The sequence below is a fragment of the Hipposideros armiger genome, unplaced genomic scaffold, assembly GCF_001890085.2.
Source record: "Hipposideros armiger isolate ML-2016 unplaced genomic scaffold, ASM189008v1 scaffold_144, whole genome shotgun sequence".
NCBI classification, from domain to species: domain Eukaryota; kingdom Metazoa; phylum Chordata; class Mammalia; order Chiroptera; family Hipposideridae; genus Hipposideros; species Hipposideros armiger.
Genome location: NW_017731494.1, coordinates 2,967,418 through 2,979,290, shown reverse-complemented (window position 1 = coordinate 2,979,290; position 11,873 = coordinate 2,967,418). Strand labels below are relative to the sequence as shown.

The following is an 11,873-nucleotide window of genomic DNA, read 5'->3' as shown; positions in this document are numbered from 1 at the left end:
ACCATCATTGCGCTCTTCCTGGGCGAGGCAGATCAGTCGTCAGCTTCTGGATGGCTGCTCACAGCGGCTGCTGGCCACTCACGCTGGCTGCTGGCTACACACGGTAGCCCATGGCAACCCACTGCAGCAGGGGCTGCAGCCTACACCGTCGCTGGCGATTCACAGCAGCCAGGTTGAGCTGTTGTTCAGCATCTTAGCTGTAGAGGGCAGTGTCACTGGCCCTCATATATGGGCTCAGAACCGGGGCCCTCTAGCGTCTCAAGCCAGCTCTTAACCATCGCGCCACTCGGCCGGCCCACATCCCAACTTCTTATTCTTAGAATTTGTGCTAAAGAATCCATGTTGTTTTTGAAGATATTCTTAGACCCCAGTGAGTTGTTTTAATCTGAATCAATTATGCTCTGGGCCAGTTCACAGCCAAGTTGTTTACTTACAATTTCTTTTCATCACATTCCTCTGTTGTTTCTCAATCTCATATTTTAACCTTTTTGTGGGATTCTCTTTTGTTTGGTTTTGCTGGAATGCATCTCCAATCACTTTGCTATGTCTTCTTCCTAAGGACCTGGGGCTGTAAGTCACATTTATGTATACTTTTGAAAAGTTATTTTGATTTCATACCTATAGCAAACTAGGCATGCTTCAGAATTATAGGTTGTTTTTAAAAATTTCCCTCAAAATTTAAATCATTGGCCCACATCTGCTAGCATCCAATGTCAATGTCCCATACCAATCTGGTTTTTGTTTAAATGATTCCCACTTCTTTCCCACAAAAAACAAAAAACAAAAAAAAAGAAAAGAAATTTTCTTTTATCCTTAGGTTTGAAATTTTATGAGACTATATTAAATGTGTGTTAGTTTTCATCCATTTTGTCTTGTATTTAACAGATCCTTTGATCTAAAGCCCCTGGATTTTCTTTAGCTCAGAGTTTTCGTCTACTACTTTGTTTTTCTCTCCACCGTCTTCCCTGTTCCATTAGGAATTCCTATTTAGGAATCCTAGGGACTATCCATTATACCTGTAAACTTTTCTCACTTTTTCTCCAACTCTTTCAGCTCTATGTTCTTGGGAAATTCTTCTAGTTTGTCTTACAGATCACTACTTACTTTAGTATTCCAGAGTGTAAAATGAATTTTAACATTAAAACTCTGTTTCTGTTTTATGGGTGCAATATCCTCTCCATCTGTCTTAGAATGCTAACTAAGACAAATTTGTTGTTCTGTACATCTTGCATGTTCATGTTGTTGGGATGTTTCTTCACTGACTGTTCATTTATATGATGAGCAAAGAACTAAACTGAGTTTGCTTTACACTTGTGTAAGCCTACTGGCCCAGAAGACTTCTAGTCTGAATTAGGACTGACTGGCTGCAGGTTTAGAACTCCTATAACTACTTTTAAAAAGATGATTTCCGAGGATACGGTACTTTGAGAGTGAGTCTTAATATCTGAAACTCTCAATATCTCTCATATACACACCCATCCACCTCTGCCTATGGTACAAGCAAGTTTGTTCTTTTTACCATCTTCAGTGGTAACAGAAGATACTTTACAAATATTCAATAACATGGTACTCTTTTAACTATTTGGTCCAATAAAGCAAACAGGGACTCTTCCAAGTAAAGTATTCCAATGAGTACAGTGTAGTTCAGAAAATACAAAGTTAAGGGTCGGCTGAGTGGCTCAGTTGGTTAAGAGTGTGAGCTCTTGAGCAACAGGGTTGCCGGTTCGATTCCCACATGGGCCAGTGAGCTGCACCCGAGCTGAGCGGTCGCTGAGCTGGTGAGAGTGCATGCTCTTAGCAGCAAGGTTGCGGGTTCGACATCCATATGGGATGGTGGGCTGCGCGCCAACTAAGATTGAACACGGCACCTTGAGCTGAGCAGCCATGAGCTGCTGATGGGCAGCCAGATGGCTCAGTGTGCAACAGGTTGCCAGTTCGACTCCCGCATGGGATGATGGGCTGCACCTACCCCTCCCCACCCCCAGCAACTGGATTGAAAGCGGCGACTGGACTTGGAGCTAATGGGTCCTTGGAAAAACACAATGTTCCCCTTCCACAATTCCCCAACACTGTTCCCCTCCCCAATTCCCCAACACTGTTCCCCTCCCCAATTCCCCAATAAAAATCTTAAAAAAAAAAAGAAAACCAAACACGAAGCTAAGAATCAAGAGACCTGGCTTTTAGTTCTAATTTTACTACTAAAAATTTGATTTTAGGGAAATCAACCTTTTTATACCTAACTTTTCTTTTCTATAAAATTAGAAGTTTGAAGTAGATATTAAAGTTTCTTCTAGTTCTACAACTTTTCGGCATCTTTTTCTTCTCATAAACCAGATTCAATCTTGCATAGCATGTAAAAAAATGAAATTTATAATTTGAAAAACTTGAGATTTTAAAAGTCTCTCCCCACCACTAAAAACAAAGCACCTAAACAAGCACATTAATTTATATTTAGCAAGTTATAATTAATGAGTTGTAATTTTTGGGGGGCTGGATAGGTGATGAGTTTGGGGAGGGGAGTGCAGGTGTTTGTGAGGGTGACAGAGATCCCCATTTCTCACAGCTTTGCTTTCCAAAATGACTGATTTCTCTATCTCCAGGCCACTGTGGGTAAATAATATTTGTGTGTTTGTTTAAATTGTGATAAAAGATACATAACAAATCTATCACTGCAAGTATTTTTAAGTGGACAGTTCTGTGGTACTAAGTACGTTTACACTGTTATGCAATTATAACCACCAGTCTTCTCCAGAACATTTTCATCTTCCCCAAGTGGAATGCTGTATCCATTAAGCAATGACTCCCCTTTCCCTCGTTCCCCCAGCTACTGGCAACTACCATTCTACTTTTTGTCTCTATAAATCTAACTACTCTAGGTACCTCAGTTAAGTGGAACAAAATATTTGTCCTTTTGTGACTGGCTTATTTTATCTGGCGTAATGTCTTCGAGGTTCACCACGTTGTAGCATGTATCAAAATTCCATTCCTTCTAAAGGTTAAATAATATTCCACTGTATGTGTATATTTTGTTTACTCATTATCCATTAATGGACACTTCTTGGCTATTGTGAATACTGCTGCTATGAACATGGGTGAACAAACATCTGTTCCATCCCCTGCTTTCAGTTTTTTTGGTGGTGAGGGGCAATATTTTTTAAAAATATAAAAATATTGTTTTACTCTAATGTAGATTTATTTTGTTTGAATTATATTTTACTTCCCATCAATTGGAAATAAAACATGAGATGATATATCCAGCAACTTGCAAAGTTAAATAAAACAAAATGGAGTTAACACTTCAATTTAAAAATCTGAATTAAATATATTGGGTTGTCAGAAAAGTCATGATGATTTTTGCAACAAAAAACATAGAAAAAATATGTCATGACTTTTCTGACAACCCAATATTTAAATTTTAATATATTAAACAAAAATTGTATGAGCAGTCAACTATTAAAAATATTTCATTTCTAAAATAAAAACTTCATGTTTCAATTTTGCAAAAAATTTACACATACACCCTGTAAAGTCTCTAGCCTTCAAAAATTTTAAACATTTTACATCTGTAGTACTCAGTGAATTACCACTGAAAAATTAAATTCCAGTCTGTATAAATTACTAAAAGGTATCTTCTAAAGTCATGAAAACACATATGAAAGGCCCAAGAAGTCCTGTTTCAAAGGAGCCAGGGTTCTTGGGTTTAAAAATGTTTCCTCTTTAATGTACAGCATAGGAAAGACAGTCAATAATATTGTAATAACTTTTTATGGTGAAAGATGGTTACTAGACGTATTGTGGTAATCACATTGTGAAGTTTATAAATGTTGGATCACTACGTTATACACCTGAAACTAATATAAAATTGTCCGTGGGGCCAGCCGAGTGGCATATTGGTTGAGAGCTGGCTTGGGACACCAGCTCTGTGCAGCAGGGCCCCGGTTCGGATCCCACATGAGGGCCAGTGACACTGTCCTTTACAGCTAAGATGCTGAACAACAGCTCAACCTGGAGCTGGGATGCCTTGAGTCGCTGGCGATGGTGTAGGCTGCAGCCCCTGCTGCAGTGGGCTGCCATAAGCTACCATGTGTAGCCAGCAGCCAGCGTGAGTGGCCAGCAGCCGGTGTGAGCTGCCAAGAGCCGCTGTGAGTGGCGTCCAGAGGCCGGCGACCGATCTGCCTCACCAGGGGAAGATAATACCAACATGGGCCAGTGAGGTGACGTCCTCCACAACTAGACTGAAAAACCAAAGAACAGCAACTTGTGTGCTCCCCTTCCCCGATTCCCCAACACTGTCCCCCTCTCCCGATTCCTCAATAAAATCTTTTAATAAATAAATAAATAAATAAATAAAATTGTATGTCAACAATACTTCAATAAAGAATAAATTTAAAAGAATGTTTCCTCTTTATTATACAATTAATCAACTGAACCACTTTGTAAATTATGAACTATTTACTAACCACAAGGATGTGTCTGTCCTTATTGTTTTGAATCATATCTCACATACAGACCCTGCACTGCATATACTTAACATTCAAGTATACCTACTTCTAGCAATGGCTGTCACACAGAAGTCACTAAAAAGCCAATTAGCTAAGCTGAAGTCTGTGAAAATCAAAAAGCATTATCATTAACTTTTAACACTGAAGAATCAAAATTTGCAGGTTTATGCTAGGTTATGAAAGCCAGGCTACTGTTTATTTATCAAACTATCAAGCTAGATTTTATTGTAAAAACTTCATAAACATTAGTCTTATTTAATCATAACAACCTTATGTGATAGTACCATTAACCCCCATGGCTCAATTTACAGATGAGAAAACACAGCAGAGAAGTATAAATTCTGAAGATCACAATGCTAGTAAATAGTGAAGCCAGGCTTCATAGTCAGCATTATGGGTCCAGAGCCCATGCTTTTATTCATTGAGTTAGATTAGTGTGGAGCATTGAAATGTTTTGCTACAGTGTGAACATGGAAAGTATAATGAGTCCAGCGGAGAAAGAAAAATAAGGATGAATAGCCTCCCACTTCATATACCAAAACAACAAAAACAAATAAAAGTTTTTAAAAATAAAAAATTGGATGAAAAAATAAAGGTGAAATAGCTGTTCAGAACATGAGAATACGTGTCTGGGGAGAGGAAGGAAATGGTCTTGGCCACCAGAAAAAAGTAAAGTAAAACCTAAACTGGCATCTATAAATTTACAGCTTTGCTTTTCTCTTCTGAAGATTCTGAAATCACTTTCAAATGGCAAATTTTACTTGTTACATGGAAGAAAGTGACATATTTTAATGGTTTTTAAAAATGTGAAAGGATTCTAGTAAGTCTTTGGATGCAGGCTTCAATAATGTCATATTTCTATTTCGTAAAATGTACCAGAAATGGACTACCAAACTGCTCTCAAAAGTGGCATCAGTTTGTAGTAACACCTACACAACCAAACCCACAGGGATTTGTCATTTGGATTAACTGTGATGTGATACCTTAATGACTGTGAGACTCTGTTGGGATGCTGATAAGAAGGCGCTGAATCTAGAAATCAATTTGCGAAGAAGCAAAATCTTTGTATTCCTAAACAAAGTATTTCTATTTATTTTTAGCTTTTTAAAAATTCCATTTTCTAACTGTTGATGTATAGAAATGGAATACATTTTTGTATTCTGACTTAATGTACAACAACTTTGTAAATCCTTATTCTCTCACTACTGCTTCTTGCTTTACTGCACTGGCTGGGATTCCAGAATATTGTCATTTATAAGCTTTAATGGTGAAACACTGACAATATTCTCTCTAAGTATAATTTTTCCTATGGAATTTTTATGGATACTCTTTAATCTCTAAAGATTAAGAAGTTTCCTCTTTTCCTAGCTTCTTAAGAGTTTTAATGGGATAAATTCCAGAAAACCAACCTGGCATTCCTGGAATAATCCTAATTTGATGATAACATATGCTTTTTTATACATTGTAGACTTATTTTGCTAATATTCTGCACAGGATTTTTTATGTTCGTGATCGAGAATCGTCTTTAATTGTCCTTTTTCATACTTCTCTTGCCAGGTTTTTGTATTAAGGTTATGTTAACCTCGTAAAATTTAGTTGGGGAATGTTCTCTCTCTATGCTCAAGAAAAATTAGTTACATTTTCTTATAGCCAATAATTAGACTTACTATGACATTTTTTTCCCTAAGGTTTTCTGTGTTCTCTGTTGTTTTTGCTATTCGTTCCCTTAATTTTACCTCTTTTTAAAAACACTTCTCTAGTAGTAGCTGTTTCAATGAGGTCAGAGAAATGGATGACTTCTCACAAAACAACATTGCTACTGCACGGAAACTAATATAATGAGTCTTAAGTTCAATGCCTTGAAGTTGCCAAATACTGGAGGGCAAATGAAGAAGCTGTCCTTGCAATAATGTATAATGGTTGATTTAAGAATGAAGTACAATAAGAAAGATCTAACACAAATTTGAAATTCAGGCCGAGAGGTTGTTTGTTGCAAGAATGAGTAAGAGCTGAAGTCCTGTCAGTCATCAGTCTCAGAATTCTCCTCTAAGCTTTAAACCTGTCCTTGAATGATTATTTTCTATGAAAGCGTGGCAGGCTCCCTGGGGCACCTGTTAGCATGGACATGGAATGGGAATGGTGCTGCGGTACATAAACTAACTGCGAATCTGAGCAGCTTAGAACCCTTGAGGAGCTCCTTCCCCACTTGGGGATATATTGAATTGTCAGAAAAGTTATGAGTATTTTTTCTGTTTTTCGTGGTAAAAATGCGCCATGACTTTTCTGATAACCCAATATATGTATCAGGTCTTGTCCTCCCCACTTCCCCCCCCTCCCCAATTTCAATAACTGGTCTGTGGTATAAAGACCACCAGTCCATGAATTAGGAAGGCTGGATTCTAGTCTTTATGCTGACACTACACTAGCTCTGAGACATTAGGGGAGTCATTTTTCCTTCCTGAACCTCAGCTTCCTTATCCCTAACACAAAGGTTTGAGCTCAATAGCATCTGAATTACATTCTAGCATATAGGCTTCTTAATTTTGAATACAAGTGTAAAGTAGCTAAGAAAGACTAAGAGTGAGTGTCTAAATAGAATGGAAACAAAGTAACAATTTATTCTTTCCAAAATGTTCTTTGAATTCTTGGGCTTTTCTCTTATCAAATGTATCCAGGTTCTAACTTTTCTTTTCTCTGCCAATTACCTTTTCCCTTGGTTTCTTTAAATATTATTACCTTCTACGTCGGCCTTTTGTTCAGAGACTCCTTTTTGAACAAAAAAGAAATTTCAACTTCTTTCCTTATTACGATATTCTGCCACCTTATGGAAATGGTTCAAATCTGCACACAAATATTAAACATTAAATGGGACAACAAAACCACAGAACTGCAAGATAAGCAGTATACAAGTATATTCCTAGTATCTATCAAACCCTTCTCCATATATAAAGTAGGGATACAGAAGGAATTATGGCATTTATGCCATGTCGATAAAGTATAATATTCCTTAACAAGGATCATTACCTCTCTTCCCATAGGTTGTATAACAAACCAGCAATTCTTTACTACTTTGGCTAGTTTGTCTATCAACAGTTTGGCTATCTACCTATACTGCCATCTCCACCACTTCCTTTTCCTCTAGTTGCCAGCTGCCTTAGATATACTCATCTGTAAGTAAACGTTTGAAGAAATACCGTTACTCCTAGAAAATGTGCGACAGACACTTGTCACTGTCAGTTGTGCTTAATACCTTTCCTGGACTCAACAAACCAACATTTTGCCAAGGTTTCTTAAAACATGGAAATTTTGCCTTTTGCAGGAGTGCATAACAAGAACTAGAATAATTATTTTAAAGGAAGGTGTGAATGCCTAAGAAAATAAAAACAACATATTTAACCAATTAGGAGTCAATTTTAAGTCTTTAAAACCTTGGGCAAATCACTAAACCACTGAGTCTGTTTCTTCATTTGAAAACATAAGGTAATTGGCCTAATGTTTGTTAAAATCTCTTTAAATTCTACAAGGGGTGATCAAACAATACGGTGAATATTTAAATAAAAAATTGCAGTAAAAGCCACTTTGCCATTAATCCCCCTCAAAATACTTCCCCCCTCACTTCAAACACACTTATCCCATCATTCTTGCCACTTTCTGAAACAGTTCCAGAAGTCCTCTTTCGTGAGTGTCTTTAGTTGTGCTGTTGTGACTGCCTCGATGTCCTGAATCGATTCAAAACCTTTACTTTTTAAGGTAATTTTGACTTTGGGGAAGAGCTAGAAGTCACACGGTGCCAGATCCAGTGAATAAGGTGGATGAGGACACACCATAATGTTTTTGTTTGACAGAAATTGCCATACCAGAAGCGATGTGTGTCACAGAGCCTTTCCATTGTGATCACAAAATATGGTAAATGCTGCTGCCGAGTGCCATCCAACGGAAAGGCAGGGTTCTTAAATACCAAAAGCAGCACATCAAACCTTAGTAACAGTGTGTGACAAGTTTCAATTTATTTAGTGCCGCCAGTTGGGTGTCAGCTACAGTTAAGAGAAGGTGTGTTTTAAAGTGTGTTGTAAATCATCCTCCATCATGACAACGCTCTGTGTCACACATCGCTTCTGGTATATGGCAATTTCCATCAAATAAGAACATTATGGTGTGTCCTCATCTACCTTATTCACCACATCTGGCACTGTGCCACTTCTGGCTCTTCCCCAAAGTCAAAATGATTCAGAACATCGAGGCAGCCACAATAGGGCGCAACTAAAGACATGAAAGAAGACTTCCAGAACTGCTTTAGAAAATGGCAAGAATGATGTTGAATAAGTGTGTTCGAAGCAAGGGGGTTACTTTGAGGGGGATTAATGGCAATGTATTTTTTACTGTAATAAGTTTTTTTTATTTAAACATTCACATATTGTTTGATCACACCTCATAAATGCATAAGCTTTTTTGTAAGTTGGTACACAGTATTTTAAAAGTACTATAATGAATGAATACATAATTTAATAAATCAATGCTCTACAGGGTCTTTTCGTCTTATGAAAAATTAGGTGTTATGTAATGTGGGGTAGATTTTAAGCTTCAGAAATCAGACAAGAGTAGGTATCAATAATTAGAAAGACTTTGTGAAGGAGTGAGAACTTGAGAGTTAGATATGATTTTCAAAAGCAGAGGGAACAGCCCTCCAGGCTAGGAGAACAATACATGTAACATTGTAATGGCGAGAAAGAACCAAAGCAAAGGGTGCATGGTGGGAAAAAACTGGGGAAAGGGGAGGATTAGATAAATGAAAAATGTAAAAACTGTCAACCAATGGTCATTGGCAACAATACAACGCCAACAGGAATCCCTAATTTTGGGTACAGTGAAAAAGGAAACTTCATTCAGTGCAAACAGTTCAACTGGGATACAGCAAGGCAGAACGGCTGTGGAACAGATCAGTAGTGTTTTTATATAGCTCAATTATGAGGCAGCATGGCTATGGAACAGCACTGCTACGAGGTGGCCCTGGGGTGACGCGGCCCCTTTATGGCTAGATAAGAGATAGCTCTGCTCTCATCTGTTCTGCTCCAGTCCAGTCCACTCTGTTCTCATCTGTTCTGCTCCAGTCCAGTCCACTCTGTTCAGCTCTGCACCAGCAAGACGTCTTTGGTGTTTCAGCACCAGATGGGGAAAGGCAGTCTTCCATATTTGGTGGAAAGGGAAAGTGTGCTCTGTGAGCCAGAGGGGAGCTGACTTATATAGACTTAAGTTCCTGGCCCTGATCCCTGATTGGCCAGTCCTCATTCAAATGAGGACTCTAAATCCTTGCAGTTTGATTGGTTCCAAAGGCACTGTCCTGATTGGTCAGAATGGAGTCATTCTGATTGGTTGGTGAAGATGATGATGGGGATATAGCTAAGCAGCTCTGATTGGACAGAGAAAGTCTCGGTCCTATTGGTTGAAATAGGATTCCAGGAACTCCTCTTTAACAGCTGGCTCAGATGGCAGAAACACAATGCAGAAAGGCAGTTCAGTGCAGGAGGCAAGTAGCTTAATGCAGGCTTCTCCCTGAAGTGCAGTTTGTGCGAGAGGCCCTTGTATAGAAATGGTTGCTAAGGCTTGGTTTCGTTTTATTTTTAATTTCAGCCCAGTTAGCCACCAGAAGCCCTTCTTAGTAGGTTATCTTCTTTTTCAGGGTTTACAAAACAAATCTGTTCAATAATGTATAGAAAACCATTATAGTTCTTTACACGTGTAATATATATATATATATATATATATGTGTGTGTGTGTGTGTGTGTATATATACATATATACATACATATATATACACATATATACATACATATATATATACACATATATACATATATATGTATATATATATATATAATGTAGTCAACTAGGCATAAGCCTATGCCGACTTGGATTTACATTAGAATTTGATGGTACTGATGACTTTAGTAAAGCACAGTAACTTGGTAATGCATGCTACTGGAGAATTTTATGTATTTAAAACTTAAGATTTTCAAAAACAAACCTCAAACAGGCAAACCTCAACCTGCTACATGGAAGTATACCAAACACACTGTTAAGAAAGGAGAAAATTAACACATGAATGACAGTCATTAATATTGCAAAATGTATAAACCACACCCTTTGGTTAAATATCAATATTTGACTACATTTAAAAGTAATATTCTCGGGTCGGCTGAGTGGCTCAGTTGGTTAAGAGCTCGCTCAAGTGTTTGAGCTCTGAGCAACAATGGTTCAATTCCCAGCCCGAGCTGAGCAGCCGCTGAGCTGCCAACAAGGTGGCAGGATGGCTCAACTAAAAAAAATAAAAAAATAAAAATGATATTCTCCTCATTAATAACATATGTAACTTTCTACTATGCAAAATAAAGATTATCTTGATTTACTGGATATTTTAGTTAATAAATGCTGTCTTATATTCTTCTATTAAAGATGAGAAGCAAACAAGCGGATGTAGACTCTTTTGTTTTCTTTTAGAAACAATTTCTAGAATAGGTCTGAAAAGTAAGTATTTTAGGTGAAGATGACAGAGAACAATGTACTGATACTGTATGCCAAGTAATGTAACTGGAGAAGAGAAAGATGTAGGCAAGGGGAACAGACGCTGCAAAAAAAGAGTTGAGGCAAATCCTTGATACCTGATTTAAAAAGAATCTGATAGCTAGTTTTTGGCAGTCTACATGTCTAGTGTATCTCTGATGTAAATATTTGTCTGGGATGAGGAAGAAAGAAAGCAAGCATTAAAGATCATCCTTCCAAATGTCATCAATTGGGTTACTAAATATTATCTTACATACTACTTTACACATGAAATATTAAACTCACCTAATTTTCTGGCATTACATACAATTTTCAACTTCTGAAGAAATCTTATTTCACATTATATGTATCTCATTTTAATAAAATAAAGGAATAGTAGAAACAGCACAAGCCCAGAAAATGCAGGTTCTATTTATAATTCTGTTTAAAGTAGGTTCTTAAGCCCTTAACTGCCTCAATTTTAAAGCAAGAAGACTGAACTATTAAGATCTAGACGTTTTCCAGCAAGGATATTTTATTATACTAAATCCTACCTCTCCTCAATAATCTGCCTCAATTTTGGGGGGCATTATCCTATATTCACATTATCTTTCTTTATACAACTAGATACGGGTTTTTTTTCCTCTCCTTGCCACCACAGAAAGAGGAATATTATTGTATAGTCTATTAAAAATACCAAGAATACAAAAATAGACTCTAAAAAAGATATTTCTGAAGAAAAAAAGGAAAACCTGTGGGAGCATTACTAAAAAGTCAAAATAGTATCAAATAGCAGGTATTCTTTACTGACCTTAATATCTTAGTCTAAACAAA

The 11,873-nt window shown here is 37.4% G+C and overlaps 1 protein-coding gene across 4 annotated transcripts in view; it reads right to left on the bottom strand.

The window, feature by feature from the left end:
• Positions 1–11,873, bottom strand: part of ABHD17B (abhydrolase domain containing 17B, depalmitoylase) — a 49,648-nt gene that overhangs the window by 24,961 nt on the left and 12,814 nt on the right. Inside the window, exon 1 of one of the 4 annotated variants that reach the window (XM_019650689.1) lies at positions 7,239–7,343. The exons of the other annotated variants lie outside the window; for them this stretch is intronic. The gene's annotated coding sequence lies outside the window, so the exon portion shown is untranslated. Of the gene's footprint in view, positions 1–7,238; positions 7,344–11,873 lie in introns of those variants that run through there. 4 annotated transcript variants of the gene reach the window in all.